Consider the following 16,736-nt stretch of genomic DNA (forward strand, 5'->3'; position numbering starts at 1 on the left):
ACAAGCGCTTTTCTTTAATACCTTTTAGTTAGGCATGATGATTTCAATGATGCTCGCATAAAAGATAAGAGTTGAAACATGAAAAAGAGCATCATGAATCCCATGGAAAGAACATTGGGACAATAATCAACTAGCATAGGAAGGCAAAACATGCATAACTTCAAAACTTTCAACACATAGAGAGGAAACTAGATATTATTGAGATATGTAAAAGCATATGTTCCTCTCTCATAATAATTTTCAGTAGCATGGTGAATGAATTCAACAATATAACTATCACATAAAGCATTCTTTTCATGATCCACAAGCATAGAAAATTTATTACTCTCTGCATAAGCAAATTTCTTATCATCAATAGTAGTGGGAGCAAACTCAACAAAATAACTATCATCAGATTGAAAATTAAAATCATGATGAAAAGTTTCATGGTTATCATTATTATTTATAGCATACAAGTCACCACCATAATCATCATGGATAGCAACCTTGTTCTCATAGTCAATCGAAGCCTCATCCAAAATGGTGGATTCATCATTAAATAAAGTCATGACCTCTCTGAATCCACTTTCATCATTATAATCATCATAAATAGGAGTCATGCTATCATCGTAATAATTTATCTCATCAAAACTTGGGGGAGTAAAAATATCATCTTCATCAAACATAGCATCCCCAAGCTTGTAGCTTTGCATATCGTTAACATCACGGATATTCAAAAAGTTCATACTAAAAACATTGCAATCATGCTCATCATTGATGCCAATCATTTTATTAAATTCTTCTTCTATCAATTGAGCAAAATTTTCTGAACCATCGTTTTCAAGAAAGATATTATAAAGATGATCAATAATATGATCCAACCTCAATTCCATTTTTTATGTAGTTTTCTTTTATAAACCAAACTAGTGATAAAACAAGAAACTAAAAGATTATATTGCAAGATATAAAGATATACCTTCATGCACTCACCTCCCCGGCAATGGCGCCAGAAAAGAGCTTGATGTCTACTACGCACCTTTATTCTTGTAGACATGTGTTGGGCCTCCAAGCGCAGAGTTTTGTAGGATAGTAGCCATTTTCCCTAAAGTGGATGACCTAAGGTTTATCAATCCGTGGGAGGCGTAGGATGAACATAGTCGCTCTCAAACGATCCTGCAACCAAATACAAAAAATCTCTTGTGTCCCCAACACACCCAATACAATGGCAAATTGTATAGGTGCACTAGTTCGGCGAAGAGATGGTGATAAAAGTGTAATATGGAAGGTAGAAATATATTTTTATAATCTGAATAAATAAAAATATCAAGGTAGAAAATAGTAAACGGGCACAAAAATGGTATTGCAATGCTTAGAAACAAGGCCTAGGGTCCGTACTTTCGATAGTGCAATCTCTCAACAATGCTAATATAATTGGATCATATAACCATCCCTCAACGTGCAATGAAGAATCATTCCAAAGTTCCTATCTAGCAGAGAACATAAGAATAAATTGTTTGTAGAGTACGAAACCACCCCAAAGCTATTCTTTCCGTTCGATCTATTCAAGAGTTCGTACTAAAATAACGCAAATCTATTCTTTCCATTCAATCTATCCTAGAGTTCGTACTAAAATTATACCAAAGAAAATTCATATTCATAATACTCAATCCAACACAAAGAACTTCAAAGAGTGCCCCAAGATTTCTACTGGAGAAAGAAAAGACGAGAACGTGCATCAACCCGTATGCATAGATTACCCCAATGTCACCGCGGGAATCCGTGAGTTGAGTGCCAAAATATATATCAAGTGAATCAATATGATACCCCATTGTCACCATGAGTATTCAATTGCAAGGCATATATAAAGTGTTCTCAAATCCAGAAATGTATTCAATCCAATAACAACGAAATCTCAAAGGGAAAAACTCAATTCATCACAACAATATAGAGAGGGGGAAACACCATATGATCAGACTATATTAACAAAGCCTGTGATACATCAAGATCGTGACATCTCAAGAACACGAGAGAGGGAGAGAGAGAGAGAGAGAGGGAGAGAGAGAGAGAGAGAAAGAGAGAGAGAGAGAGAGAGAGAGAGAGAGAGAGAGACAGAGAGAGAGAGAGAGAGATTAAACACATAGCTACTGGTACAAACCCTCAGCCCCGAGGATGGACTACTCCCTCCTCATCATGGTGGCCGCCGGGATGATGAAGATGGCCACCGGTGATGATTCCGCCCTCCGACAGGATGTCGGCATCGGGTCTAGATTGGATCTCGTGGATATAGAGGCCTTACGGTGGTGGAACTTCCGATCTAGGGCTACCCCAAAGGGTTTTGGAATAGTTGGGATTTTATAGGGCGAAGAAGGGGTGCGGGAGGCCACCGAGGTGGGCACAACCCACCTGGGCATGCCTGGGGGCCCAGGCGCGCCATGGTGGGTTGTGCCCCCCTCGGGGCACCCCCCAAGTGCTGCTCTGGCCATCCTGGGTGTTGTGGTCCATAAAAATTCTCCAAGGAGTTTCGCGGTGTTTGGACTCCGTTTGGTATTGATTTACCGCAATGTAAAAAACAAGCAAAAAAAACAGCAACTGGCACTGGGCACTGGGTCAATAGAGTCCCAAAAATGATATAAAGTTGCTATAATATGATTGTAAAACATCCAAGAATGATAAAATAATGGCATGAATATTTTATAAATTATAGATACATTGGAGATGTATCACACCCAAGACCACCCTCACAAACACCCCCGGGCCCTCCTTTCCCTCTATAACGGCCACCAGAGCTGATCCCATGGGCACCCATAGGCCGTGCCTACGGTGGACCTCGGCCAGCCCATATAAGGCCACCCCAAGCCTCTCTCTCTCTCACTCCCTATCGCTCCCCCACACTCCTAATCAATCTCCCGCACCACCCATTTGTCTCCAGGGCCGCCCGAGCTCGAGATCAAGCTCAAGCTCCGCCGCCTCGGCTCATCAGCGTTCACGCAGTACAGACCTCCTCCTCTGCTCCTCTTCCTCAATCTGGAACCGCAGCAGCCCGCTAGCCCTTTCCCCTCTCTTCCCCTCTCTTTTGGCAGCCGGGAACGGCCAGAATCACCGATGCCCGAAGCACCTCTGCCGCGTGACCTCATCACCGGTGAACCAGGCTGCTCCGGCGACCATGTCCACCACCACCCGAATGGCGACATCCCCCTGAGTCCAACGGTGCCACCCGCTCGACCGGTCGTGCCCTCTAGCATCGCCGGTGAGCTCGCTGACCCCTCTATCGCGAGGTTGAACATGAAAGGCGGGCCCCACCTGTCATCCTCACCCATCTGTCACCCCCGCTCTCTCTCATTGGCAGTCGGGTCCCGCCTGTCAGGTTTAAAAACCTAGTGTACGCGCGCCCGCCTAGTAAGGCAAAGTGCCCTCTGGGCCTGCTGTGCTGCGGTTGTTCTGGCCTAGTAAGGCACAGTGCCCTTTTCCTTTTTATTTTTTCTGTAATCATGCAAAAATTGCACATGACAGAATATTTATCCAAATGCAATAATTCTAACTCCTAAATTCTTGTAAAAATCCCACCTATTTAACTGTGACTTCCATAAATATCCATCAAACTTTTTTGCACTGTTCATATTCAAATTCAAATTTGAGCACTTATATTCCGTTATCAAAATCCATTTATCTTATTCTGCAACTCCAAATCCCAAGCTAAAAAAATTTCCATTCTTAGTGTTCATCCTACTATTTAACAAAAATAGGTGGACTTTTTTATCAGCACTTTGATTTTTCTGTATTTGCTATCGCCTTATTTTTCCGCTATTATTTTGCGACGATTAGATCCCGTATTTGACGAAGTTGCTTGATAAGAAGAAGGGGAAGGATTTGAAGACTTTGAAGACCAAGCCAATCAAGGCAAGCAGCCCTTTGACCATGATACACTCTCATTCATCGATAATTTTTTTCCGTATTCATGATGATGTTATTGGTCATGAGCTTGATATAATCATTGCATTGATACATGCCCATTGGTACTTGCATGTTCGTACCTCTACCTTGTGCTAGAGATGCGATCATAAACATGTGATATTAACGCATGATGTTGCATGTGTGCCATTGTCAGATTTAGGGATCCGGCAACCCTTGAGAGGTTCGAACTCTGGGGTGCGTGTGGAGATCTCAACCTGCCCAACCTGCCTACTCGCGATCCTCCCTAGCCTAGCGCGTCAAGCTCACAAAGACACAAAGACATGAAGATTTATACTTGTTCGGGCCACTGTTGTGGTGTAATACCCTAATCCATTGTGGTGTGGTGGATTGCCTCGAGGGTCTATGGATGAACTAGTACAAAGGATGAACAAGTGAGGTGTTCTTGAGCTGGTGTGGTGCTCAGGTCGGAATGGATCTCCCTACTATGGTGGTGGCTAAGTCCTATATATAGTGGCATTGGTCCTCTTCCCAAATATGAGCGGAAGGGATTCCACAATGGTGGGATTTAAAAGGGGACAAGTAGTACAGTCTATCCTGATAAAAGTAGTCTTAGCCTGTGAAAGCCTCTGGTCGTGACGCTGCGGTGGGCTCGGTGGTGACCTCCGTCATGCTGTCCTGGTGGTCTTGGTCTTGTTGCACCAGAATGGAAACCTTTGGCCGATTCCTCGGGACTCCGCGCCTGTGGCTTGCCTCCCTTGCACCGAAGAGGAAACCTGCGCTCTGCACCCGCCTGGCGCCCGCCTAGCCTTGGTCATCACGGCTCACGTCAGCTGAGCCCCATGAGGTAGCTGCACAGAACTCTCTGCCCCTCAGGAGCCCTCCTGAGGAGGCCAACTCCTTCGGGGGTCTTGGCGTCGTCCGCCTCGCGAGGCTTGGCCCCTCGCGACGGTCTTATGGTGGTGATGTCGAAGCTGGGCCGTACCAGGCCGTCGATGAAGCCACGTGGTGCGCCTCAGGCAGGCAGGACTGGATACCCCCAAGTCCAGGACGCTGACAACCATGATCACCTTGTGGGTGCATTCTTTCGAAAACCCCACCGGGCGCCCCTAATGCCCATGGGTGATGTTGAATTAAGGTGACTGTCGGTGTCAAAACTGGCGGATCTCGGGTAGGGGGTCCCGAACTTTGCGTCTAAGGCTAATGGTAATAGGAGGCAGGGGACACGATGTTTTACCCAGGTTCGGGCGCTCTCGATGGAGGTAATACCCTACTTCCTGCTTGATTGATCTTGATGATATGAGTATTACAAGAGTTGATATACCACGAGATCATAGAGGCTAAAACCTAGAATCTAGCCTATGATTCTGATTGTTGTTCTACGGACTAAACCCTCCGGTTTATATAAACACCAGAGGGGGCTAGGGTTACACAAAGTCGGTTACAGAGAAGGAAATCTACATATCCAAATATCCAAGCTTGCCTTCCACGCAAAGGAGAGTCCCATCCGGACACGGGGCGAAGTCTTCAATCTTGTATCTTCATAGTTCAACAGTCCGGCCAAAGTATATAGTCCGGCTATCCAAGGACCCCTCAATCTAGGACTCTCTCAGTAGCCCCTGAACCAGGCTTCAATGATGATGAGTCCGGCGCGCAGATTGTCTTCGGCATTGCAAGGCGGGTTCTTCTCTGAATACTCCATAGAAGATTTTGTAACACGAGAATCGTGTTCGGATCTACAAAACAAATTCCACATACCACTGTAGAGAGTATAACTTTCCACAAATCAAATCCGCTGACAGCTTTTGATAGCATGACATCACGCCACGGTCCGGTCATTATTCGAACCGTATTTCACAACCAGCTACCACACGTAATGCGAGGCGGTTTCCTTGACACGTCTTGTCGAAGCAGAGATTGTGTCCCCTTATCACGGGATTCTCATCAATACGGGCATGGGTAACCCAATCGCGCCATCAATCGCGGCGCTTGGGAAATAAGCGATTTTAACGGGCAAGTGGGGAGGCGCACAGTTTGTACCGCCTTTATAAAGAGATAAGGATTCTCCTCTTTCACAAACGCCATCTTGCTTCTTCACTCATCCATTGTCACACGCTCGAGCTCCAGCGCCCCAGTTCTCACCTTCCCCGCACAGCCAAACATGTCCGGAGTGAGAGGCAAGTGGATGGCCTAGTCCGTCAAGGAGGAGGACATTACGAAGCTCTGGGCGGCCGGATACTTGGCCGCAGACATTGCGCACTGGCTCCGGACGCAGGGCAGATCATTCCGACTCCGGAACCCCAGGAGAGGGTCGTGTTCCTTGCCCACTTCATCCGTGGACAGGGATTCCCCTCCACCCATTTGTCTGCGGGCTCATGTTCTATTATGGGCTGGATTTTCATGATCTGGCACCTAATTTCATCGTCAACATCTCGGCGTTTATCGTCGTGTGCGAGGCTTTTCTCCGCATCAGGCCCCACTTCGGCTTGTGGCTAAAGATCTTCAATGTGAAGCCGAAGATTGTGGTCGGCCAGCAGGCGGAGTGTGGAGGCGCCATGGTGGGCAAGATGCCCAGCGTCACCTGGCTCAAAGGCTCCTTCGTGGAGACCGTGAATGGGTGGTAATCGGGGTGGTTCTACATCACCGAGCCACATGACGCCAACTGGGTGGCGGCCCTCGAATTCCAATCTGGCATCCCCGTGCGGCTCACCTCCTGGAAGAACAAGGGCCTAACCTGGGACGCGTCCATGGAGCTAACCGGACTCCAAAACTGCTTCAAAAACATGACAACCAAGAAGATCAAGCTTGTCAACATGGTCCAGGTCATGCTATTTCGCCGGATTCTCCCGTGTCAAAGACGGGCATTCAACCTGTGGGAGTTTGACGCGGCCCAACACCAGACACTGCAAGAGCTCTTCGACATGACGCACAAAGATGTCTGGAAGGTGTTGTTCAAGGCCAGCGAAGTTCCTCCTCCCACCATCGAGTACCGCGGACTTAGCACCAAGCGCCACGCCAATGCGGTAAGCATTCTAAATTTCGCAAGATGTGCCTTTCCTCAGTATGTTCGTGGGAGGGACTTAAGCCATCATACTAATCTAATAGGATTATGTGGCGACGGTGGAGCGGATCAACTATCCGGCTCCGTAGCCTGAAGATCCAGCAACCGCTCTCCTGACGGAGATGCTGGTTCCCGCGCCCTTTGAGGTGCCGGAGAAGAAGGCCACGGGGACCAGAAAAAGTCTCCGCCGCAAGGTGGTATCGGACTCATCGTCCGAAGACACCGAGGCGCACTCCTCCAATGACAATGAGGAGGAGGAGGAGAAAAACCCTCTCCCCCAAACCGAGGGGGAGAAGAAAAGGAAGGCCACCCCTTCCAGAGAGGCCAAAGGGTCCAAGAAGGGAAGGACCCTCCCCCCGGACCATTCCACAACCGTCGCCTATAGCGATGAGGAGTAGCTACCCAGGGCCAAGCCCCTGGCGAAGTCGTAAGTATTCAGATGCCATGATACTTCTTGCATGTTTTTAGCTTTACTTATTATGTCAAGATTTTCTTGTGGAGTCCGTCCAAAGCCCACATCGACTTGTCCTCCTCAGATGGGTCCTTGAGCTCGTCGGAGATGAACAGCTATTCGCTCCCGATGGCTTCTACTCCCCGGCCCACGAATGACACCGAGGTGTTATCTCAGAGGATACCGGGCCAGGAGGAGGTAGTCCTGGAGACGCCTCAAGGCGAGACTCCCGATGCCGGGCTCATGGGGGGAAGGTCCCCATGGATTCAGATGATGGGGGCCGCAGTAGGCTTGGACCTCAGCCGGATACTGTGTCGGAACCTCCAGTGGTTCCGGATTCAGGCAGGCAGCCACCCGCCAAGGGGGGCGCGCCATCTATGCCGACGACCTCTGTCCATCCAGAGACATCGGATAACTTGGTGCGAGCGCTTCAGAGCGCTTCCCTTGATGAAGGACACCGTACTCTTATGAGTACGGTGATTGCGAAGGTTCAATCCGCCAAAAGCGGATTGACTGAAGCCTGCGCCAGTCTCCTGACAGGCTTTGAGGTAAGTATTTTAAATTATGAGAAAGTATCATAGTGTAGACAGTAGCCCTTGATGCTCTGTTTGGTTTTCGGGAAGAGAAGCCGAACAGAGGGTCAAATACTATTCCCCGGAGACTAATCATATTATGTCTATGTGAATAAGTAGGCGTCGCTGCTGGCCGCCGCCACTGCCACTACGGAGGTCTCTGAACTGAGGCGGAGCCTGGGGCGGGCCAAAGTAGAGCTCGGCCTCGTGAAGAGGCAGCTCGAGGAGAACAAAGGTAAGTAGTACCCCGTCTGGCTGTTATATAAAGGAAAAAATCGTTGGTGCTAATAGAGGCACGATGAATTTTACTAGGGGCCATGACCGAAGTGGCGGCCCTTAAGAAGGTGTTGTCCGAGGCCAAAAACAAAGCGGCCAAGGAGCGCAACAAGCGCGAAAAACAAGAGGCTCGGGTTGATGAGGTCCAGCAAGAGCTCCAGGATTTCATCAAAAAATTCGATTCCTTGGAGCGTGACTCCAAGCCGCAAGAGTCGGAGCTTGCGAGGGCCCGCCAGAGCGCACTAGACGCCAAGGCCAAAGCCCAGAAGGCCCTCCAGGAAATTGAGGCGGCCAAGAAGATAGCTGCGGGTAATGCTTTCATTATGCAAAACAAGCATGTGAAGGAGACTTTCCTTTTACTTACCTGAGTTCAGAGCTCTCCAGGAGCATTCGCAGATCTGCCTGCCGTGTAGCATCTTTGATGCCGCAGAGTTCTACCGGGCTGAGGAGGGGAGCTCAATGGATAAGCTGTTTTGGTCCCAATATATTGGGGCCGAACATCCGATGCCCTTGAGCGACCAGCTAAAGCAATTGGTCGAACTTCACAAGGCGGACGAACTGGCCATGAAGGACTTCATAGTCCGTCTGTGGCCTAGCGAGCCCCTGCCCAGCAGCTACTTCGGCTTTGTCAAGAGGATGGTGAGTGCCTGTCCGCGGCTTGAAGTTGTTAAGCGATCCGTCTACATTGAGGGTGCACGCAGGGCCTTGGCCCGTGCGAAGGTGCACTGGGGGAAGATGGACGCCGAGAAGCTGGTGACAGAGGGGCCGCCAAAAGGCAAGGAGCATCGCCACCCCGAACAGTACTATGACAATTTCATTAAGGGTGCCCGCCTTGTGGCGGATGAATGTACTAAGGATGTTATATTTGAATGAATGTACTCATGTCATCCTGTATTATGAAAACCAGTTCATGTGCGCTATGTAGCGCTTGTTAATTTTAATATTACCTTCTGTGCGGCCATTTAAATTTTTTTGAGAGTTGGCCAGTCGTCAGCTTCCGCCCCCATGTAACTAGTACTGGGGTGTTTGGGATAAATATAAACACTCTTTATCCAAGTTTTTGGTCCTTTTAAGGAGGTGTTTAGCACCACGAACGAGGCAATCGGACTATACGGCTTTATCGCCCTCACTTAGCCATAGAAGTCTACAACTTTAAATTTTGGCGAAGCCCCTAGTATCCGGAAAGCCGGACTCGGGGCGCTATACACGCCTAAATCGGACGAGGCCGATTCCTCGCCTGAAGCGGAAAAAATCTTTAAGGATTTGAGACCTCTCGAACAGCGACCAGCTCTCGCCTTATCATGACAGTCAGTTTTCGGCTTACTCTACTGAGGTGCTCGTCCGAAAGAACCGGGACACAATCGCAGTAGTTCTCCCTGCGCTACCTTAGCTGATATAGCGGAACGTAAGGTACCAAAACATGGGAGCCGGGCAAACCCAACTATTGACCCAAGACATGATTCGGAGCTGAGGCATATAGTGCTATAAGTTCGGGGTGCCGCACTGTCGAAAGTGTTAGGACTTGTCTTGCCAGGTTATGGGGTACTGAAGCCCCTGGCAAACTGGTCGTGCCAAAATGCACGGGTATAAAAAATAAGCAGTAAAGAAAAGGGGTAAACAAATGTAATAGCAAGCTGACGTTGTATAATATTTTCCCTTGTTATTCAAATGATACGTCAAAGCATACATATACAAGTAGTGCGATAAGCAGAATAGGACTGTTTGACATGTCCTGACAAGGAGCGGGCGGTATGCGGTTATGTAAAACAGGTATAACGATTGTTATCAGAGACCACCTGAGGATTCCCTCGTACGCCAAAGCTGCTTGTCCTCCTGGTGTGTCTGTCCCGCTATGCGTCCGATAGCCGGTCTTTCGGAAGAGCCTCCTAAAGATAGGGACCTGAAAGAAAAAGGGGTGCGAAAATGCATGTTTCCCGGGGCAGTCGAACCGCATTGTGGACCGTGTCATGGATGTGCCTCCGTCTATGCGCAGGGTATTTTAAGTGCGTAGTTATGTACGCGTGGCACAAATTTCACCGTTTGGCTGGGACTAGGGCGGAGGCCAGATTTCTAGTCGAGCTCTGGACGCGCCGGATGATCCTGTTGTAGAGTACTCCGGACTCGCTTGACGGTATCTGGGTTATTTATCTCCGAGTTGGCTGTTTGCCTAAGAAGGCTGTTTTGTACTTCCGCCACGAGGGCCGCAGTGTGCTCCTCCGTGCGGAGCGAGCGCTCTGTGTTTCCATTAACTGTGATAACCCCGCGAGGTCCTGGCATTTTGAGTTTGAGGTATGCATAATGCAGTACCGCATTGAATTTGGGGAATGCGGTTCGTCCGAGCAGTGCATGATAGCCAATGAGGAAGGGTACGATGTCGAAGATTAACTCCTCGCCTCGGAAATTGTCCGGAGATCTGAAGACCACTTCCAGTGTGATTGAGCCCGTACAATAGGCCTCCACACCAGGTATGACACCCTTGAAGGTGGTTTTTCTGGGCTTGATCCTTGAGGGGTCAATGCCCATTTTGCGCATTGTATCCTGATAGAGCAGGTCCAGGCTGCTGCCACCGCCCATGAGGACTCATGTGAGATGGAATCCGTCAATGATGGGGTCCAGGACCAATGCGGCCGAACCGCCATGGCGGATACTGGTAGGATGGTCCTTGCGATCGAAAGTGATCGGACAAGAGGAGCATGGGTTTAATTTTGGGGCGACTGGCTCCATCGCATAGACGTCCCTTAGTGCACGCTTCCGTTCCTGCTTGGGGATATGGGTTGCATATAACATATTCACTATTTTCACCTGGGGAGGGAATTTCTTCTGTCCTCCCATGTTGGGCGGCCGGGGCTCCTCGTCGTCATCGCTATGTAGCCCCTTTTCCTTGTTCTCGGCATTCAACTTGCCAGCCTGTTTAAACACCCAGCATTCCCTGTTTGTGTAGTTGGCTGGTTTATCGGGGGTGCCGTGAATTTGACACGAGCGATTGAGAATGCGGTTCAAGCTGGATGAGCCCAGACTATTTCTTTTGGATGACCTTTTCTGCTGTCCGGATTTAAAGCCTCTGAATCCGGCATTGACTGTCGTGTCTTCGGCGTTGTCGCCATTATTGCGACGCTTGTGTCTATTTTGTCGTGGCTTGCCATTGCTATCCCTGGCGTCTGAATCGCCTGAGTTTTTGGGAGTGATGTTGCTGCGAGCTAGCTAGCTGTCCTCGCCTGTGCAGAAGCGGGTCATGAGTGTCGTGGGGGCTGCCATGGACTTTGGCTTCTCTTGGCCGAGACGTCGGGCGAGCCATTTGTCACGGATGTTGAGCTTGAAGGCCGCTAAGGCTTCGGCATCCAGACAATCGACAATTTGGTTCTTTTTAGTTAGGAACTGAGTCCAGAATTTCCTGGCTGACTCTCCGGGCTGTTGGATTATGCGACTTAAGTCATCAGCATCAGGTGGTCGCACGTAAGTTCCCCGGAAGTTATCGAGGAACACATATTCCAGGTCCTCCCAACTGCCAATGGATCTTGCTGGCAGGCTATTCAGCTAATGCCGAGCTGGTCCTTTGAGCTTAAGTGGTAGGTACTTTATGGCATGTAAGTCATCGCTGCGGGCCATGTGAATGTGGAGAAGAAAATCTTCGATCCACACCGCGAGGTCTGTTGTGCCATCGTATGATTCAATGTTTACGGGTTTAAACCCTTCTGGGAATTCTTGATCCACAACTTCATCAGTGAAGCATAGGGTGTGTGCGGCGCCTCTGTGCCGGGCTACATCCCGACGTAGTTCAAATGAATCCGGTTTGTTGTATTCAGCCCGGCCAGACTTTGGTTTATTCTATCCAGCGTGACGGTCATCATCACATCTTGTGGTGCGCCCCCGTGATCTGTAGATCGATCTTGACTGTCCTGCTTTGTTTTCCAATACATCTCGCAGGTCCTTCATGTAGCCCTGGGCCTTAGTATTATCGTTTGATTGGCGACGGGGTGCGGTCTGGACTTCGGGCTGGTACGCCGCTTTGTCGCGGCCACGGGGTGGCCGGTCAGCCGCATCATGCATTGGTTGCGTGGGCTTTAAAGCCTCCTACTCGAGTTGAGGTAGCAGCCTGCGCTTTGGTTACTTTTGCTAGGGCGCTCGAGTCCGTATTCCTCGGCAGCCAGGACCTCGGTCCATCTGTCAGTTAGCAGATCTTGATCAGCTTGAAGTTGTTGCTACTTTTTCTTTAGGCTTTTTGCAGTGGCTATAAGCCAGCGTTTGAAATGCTCCTGCTCGACGGGATCCTCAGGCATGATGAATTCTTCATCGCAAAGGCTCACTTTGTCTTCGGAGAGAGGCATGTAATTATCGTCCTTTAATTCTCCATCAGTTGCCTCTTCCTTAGGGCTAGCTTGCCCATCCTCTTGCTCGGCCTGCTCAAAACCTGGCTGGGCAGGATTGTCTTCGCCTTAGGCACCATCCGGATTGTTATCTCTTGTGCCGGTATCACTATTTTTTCTATGGCGGGGCTTGGAGCGGCACCGATGACACCGGTGTCTATATTGCTTCTCCAAGGTGTTATCTTACGTTGCCTCATTGCCATTGTTTTCTTTAGGGGTGTCTACCATATAAATATCATATGATGAGGTGGTTGTCCAGCGCCCTATAGGTGGTGGTTCCTGTTCTTATCCTGCATCGTCATCCATACCGTCGATGTCTTCGGAGTCGAGGTCAAGCACATCGGTTAAATCATTGACAGTTGCTATAAAGTGGGTGGTGGGAGGGAGACAAATTTCTTCGTTGTCCGCTCCCCACTCGAGCCGGACATAGTTCGGCCAAGAGTCTCCTGACAAGGAAAGAGAACTTAATGAGTTTAGCACGTCACCCAAGGGCGACCATTGAAAAATATCCGCGGCGGTGAACTCCATGACCGGTGCCCAATCAGTTTCGATAGGCACGGACGCACGCGGTTCGGATCCTATGGCTGGAGACGAGTCCGAGGGTCCGACGACACCACTCTCATAGGAGGTGGGATTAGTGTTCGGCTACGACGCCGATGAGTGTGCGGCTTCGGCAGCGGGGTCCATCCACCCGCCCTCGGAGGGCACGATCTGCTCCGGATTGATTCCCGGCACCACCACAGGCGCGAGCTCTCGAATACTGTCCGATGACAGATCAAAGTCATGCCCGTCATGACTGTTCGGCGCACCTGTCATGGGCTCGAATCTGTCGAAGATCAAGTCTCCGCGGATGTCGGCAGTATAGTTTAAGCTTCCAAACTTGACCTGATGGCCAGGGGCGTAGCTATCGATCTGCTCCAGATGGCCAAGCGAGTTGGCCTGCAGTACTAGTGACACAATGTTTGTCTATGTATTCAAATGGCAACTCATGCCTATGGCTAGGAAACTTAACCATCTTTGATTCAACGAGCTAGTCACGTAGAGGCATACTAGTGACACAATGTTTGTCTATGTATTCACACATGTATTACGTTTCCGGTTAATACAATTCTAGCATGAATAATAAACATTTATCATGAAATAAGGAAATAAATAATAACTTTATTATTGCCTCTAGGGCATATTTCCTTCAGTCTCCCACTTGCACTAGAGTCAATAATCTAATTCACATCGCCACGTGATTTAACACCAATATTCACATCTGTATGTGATTAATACCCATAGTCCACATCGTTATGTGATCAACACCCAAAGGGTTTACTAGAGTCAATAATCTAGTTCACATCGCTATGTGATTAACACCCAAAGAGTACTAAGGTATGATCATGTTTTGCTCGTGAGAGAAGTTTAGTCAACGGGTCTGTCACATACAGACGACTCTGTATTTTGCAAATATTCTATGTCTACAATACTCTGCACGGAGCTACTCTAGCTAATTGCTCCCACTTTCAATATGTATCTAGATTGAGACTTAGAGTCATCTCGATCGGTGTAAAAGCTTGCATCGATGTAACTCATTACGACGGGCTCTTTTATCACCTCCATAATCGAGAAACATTTTCTTAGTCCTCACTAAGGATATTCTTGACCACTGTCCAGTGATCTACTCTTAGATCAAAATTGTACTCCCTTGCCAAACTCAGAGCAAGGTATACAATAGGTGTGGTACACATCATATCATACTTTATAGAACCTATGACTGAGGCATAGGGAATGACTTTTCATTCCCTTTCTATTTTCTGCCATAGTCGGGTTTTGAGTCTTACTCAACTTCACACTTTGCAACACAGGCAAGAACTCCTTCTTTGACTGTTCCATTTTGAATTACTTCAAAATCTTATCAAGGTATGTACTCATTGAAAAATCTTATCAAGCGTCTTGATCTATCCCTATAGATCTTGATGCTCAATGTGTAAGCAGCTTCACCGAGGTCTTTCATTGAAAAACTTTTATTCAAGTATCCTTTTATTCTATCCAGAAATTCTATATCATTTCCAATCAACAATATGTCGTCCACATATAATATCAGAAATGCTATAGCGCTCCCACTCACTTGTAAATACAGGCTTCTCCAAAAGTCTATATAAAACCATATGCTTTGATCACACTATCAAAGCGTTTATTCCAACTCTGAGAGGCTTGCACCAGTCCATAAACGGATCGCTGGAGCTTGCACACTTTGTTAGCACCTTTCGGATCGACAAAACCTTCTGGTTGCATCATATACAACTCTTCTTCCAGAAATCCATTCAGGAATGCAGTTTTGACATCCATTTACCAAATTTCATAATCATAAAATGCGGCAATTGCTAACATGATTCGGACAGAGTTAAGCATCGCTACGGGTGAGAAGGTCTCATCGTAGTTAACCCCTTGAACTTGTCGAAAACAATTTGCAACAAGCCGAGCTTTGTAGATAGTAACACTACTATCAGTGTCCGTCTTCCTCTTGAAGATCCATTTATTCTCAATGGCTTGCCGATCATTGGGCAAGTCAACCAAAGTCCATACTTTGTTCTCATACATGGATCCCATCTCAGATTTCATGACCTTAAACCATTTTGCGGAATCTGGGCTCATTATGGCTTCCTCATAGTTTGTAGGTTCGTTATGGTCAAGCAACATGACCTCCAGAAAAGGATTACCATACCACTCTGGTGCGGACCGTACTCTGGTTGACCTACGAGGTTCGGTAGTAACTTGATCTAAAGTTTCATGATCATCATCATTAATCTTCCTCACTAATTGGTGTAGGCATCACTCGAACTGATTTCAGTGATGAACTATTTTCCAATTCGGGAGAAGGTACTATTACCTCATCAAGTTCTACATTTCTCCCACTCACTTCTTTCGAGAGAAACTCCTCCTTTAGAAAGGATCCATTCTTAGTAACGAATATTTTGCCTTCGGATATGTGATTAGAAGGTGTACCCAACAGTCTCCTTTGGGTATTCTATGAAGACGCATTTCTCCGATTTGGGTTCGAGCTTATCTGGTTGAAACTTTTTCACATAAGCATCGCAACTCCAAACTTTAATAAACGACAGCTTAGGTTTATTGCTAAACCATAGTGCATATGGTGTCGTCTCAACGGATTTAGATGGTGCCCTATTTAACATGAATGCAGTTGTCTCTAATGCATAACCCCAAAACGATAGTGGTAAACCGATAAGAGACATCATAGATCGCACCATATCCAATAAAGTGCGGTTACAACGTTCGGACACACCATTACGCTGTGGTGTTCCAGGTGGCGTGAGTTGTGAAACTATTCCACATTGTTTTATATGAAGGCCAAACTCGTAACTCAAATATTCTCCTCCACAATTAGATCCTAGAAACTTTATTTTCTTGTTACGATGATTCTCCACTTCACTCTAAAATTCTTTGAACTTTTCAAATGTTTCAGACTTGTGTTTCATTAAGTAGATATACCCATATCTGCTAAAATCATCTCCGAAGGTCAGAAAATAATGATACTCGTCACGAGCATCAACACTCATTGGATCGCATACATCAGTATGTATTATTTCCAATAAGTTAGTAGCTCATCCATTTTTACGGAGAACGGAGTTTTAGTCATCTTTCCCATAAGGCACGGTTCGCAAGCATCAAATGATTCACAATCAAGTGATTCCAAAAGTCCATCTTTATGGAGTTTCTTCATGCACTTTACACTGATATGACCCAAATGGTAGTGCCACAAATATGTTGTACTATCATTATCAACTTTGCATCTTTTGGCATCAATATTATGAATATGTGTATCACTATGATAAAGATTCAATAAACCATCAACATTGGGTGTATGACCATAGAAGGTTTTATTCATGTAAACAGAATAACAATTTATTCTCTATCTTAGATGAATAATCGTATCACAATAAACATGATCTAATCATATTTATCCTCAACGCAAACACCAAATAACATTTATTTAGGTTCAACACTAACCTCGAAAATATAGGGAGTGTGCGATGATGATCATATCAATCTTGGAACCACTTCCAACACACATCGTCACTTCAGCCTCAACTAGTCTCTATTTATTTTGTAACTCCTGT

The sequence above is a fragment of the Triticum dicoccoides genome, chromosome 4B (genome assembly GCF_002162155.2).
Source record: "Triticum dicoccoides isolate Atlit2015 ecotype Zavitan chromosome 4B, WEW_v2.0, whole genome shotgun sequence".
Lineage (NCBI taxonomy): Eukaryota > Viridiplantae > Streptophyta > Magnoliopsida > Poales > Poaceae > Triticum > Triticum dicoccoides.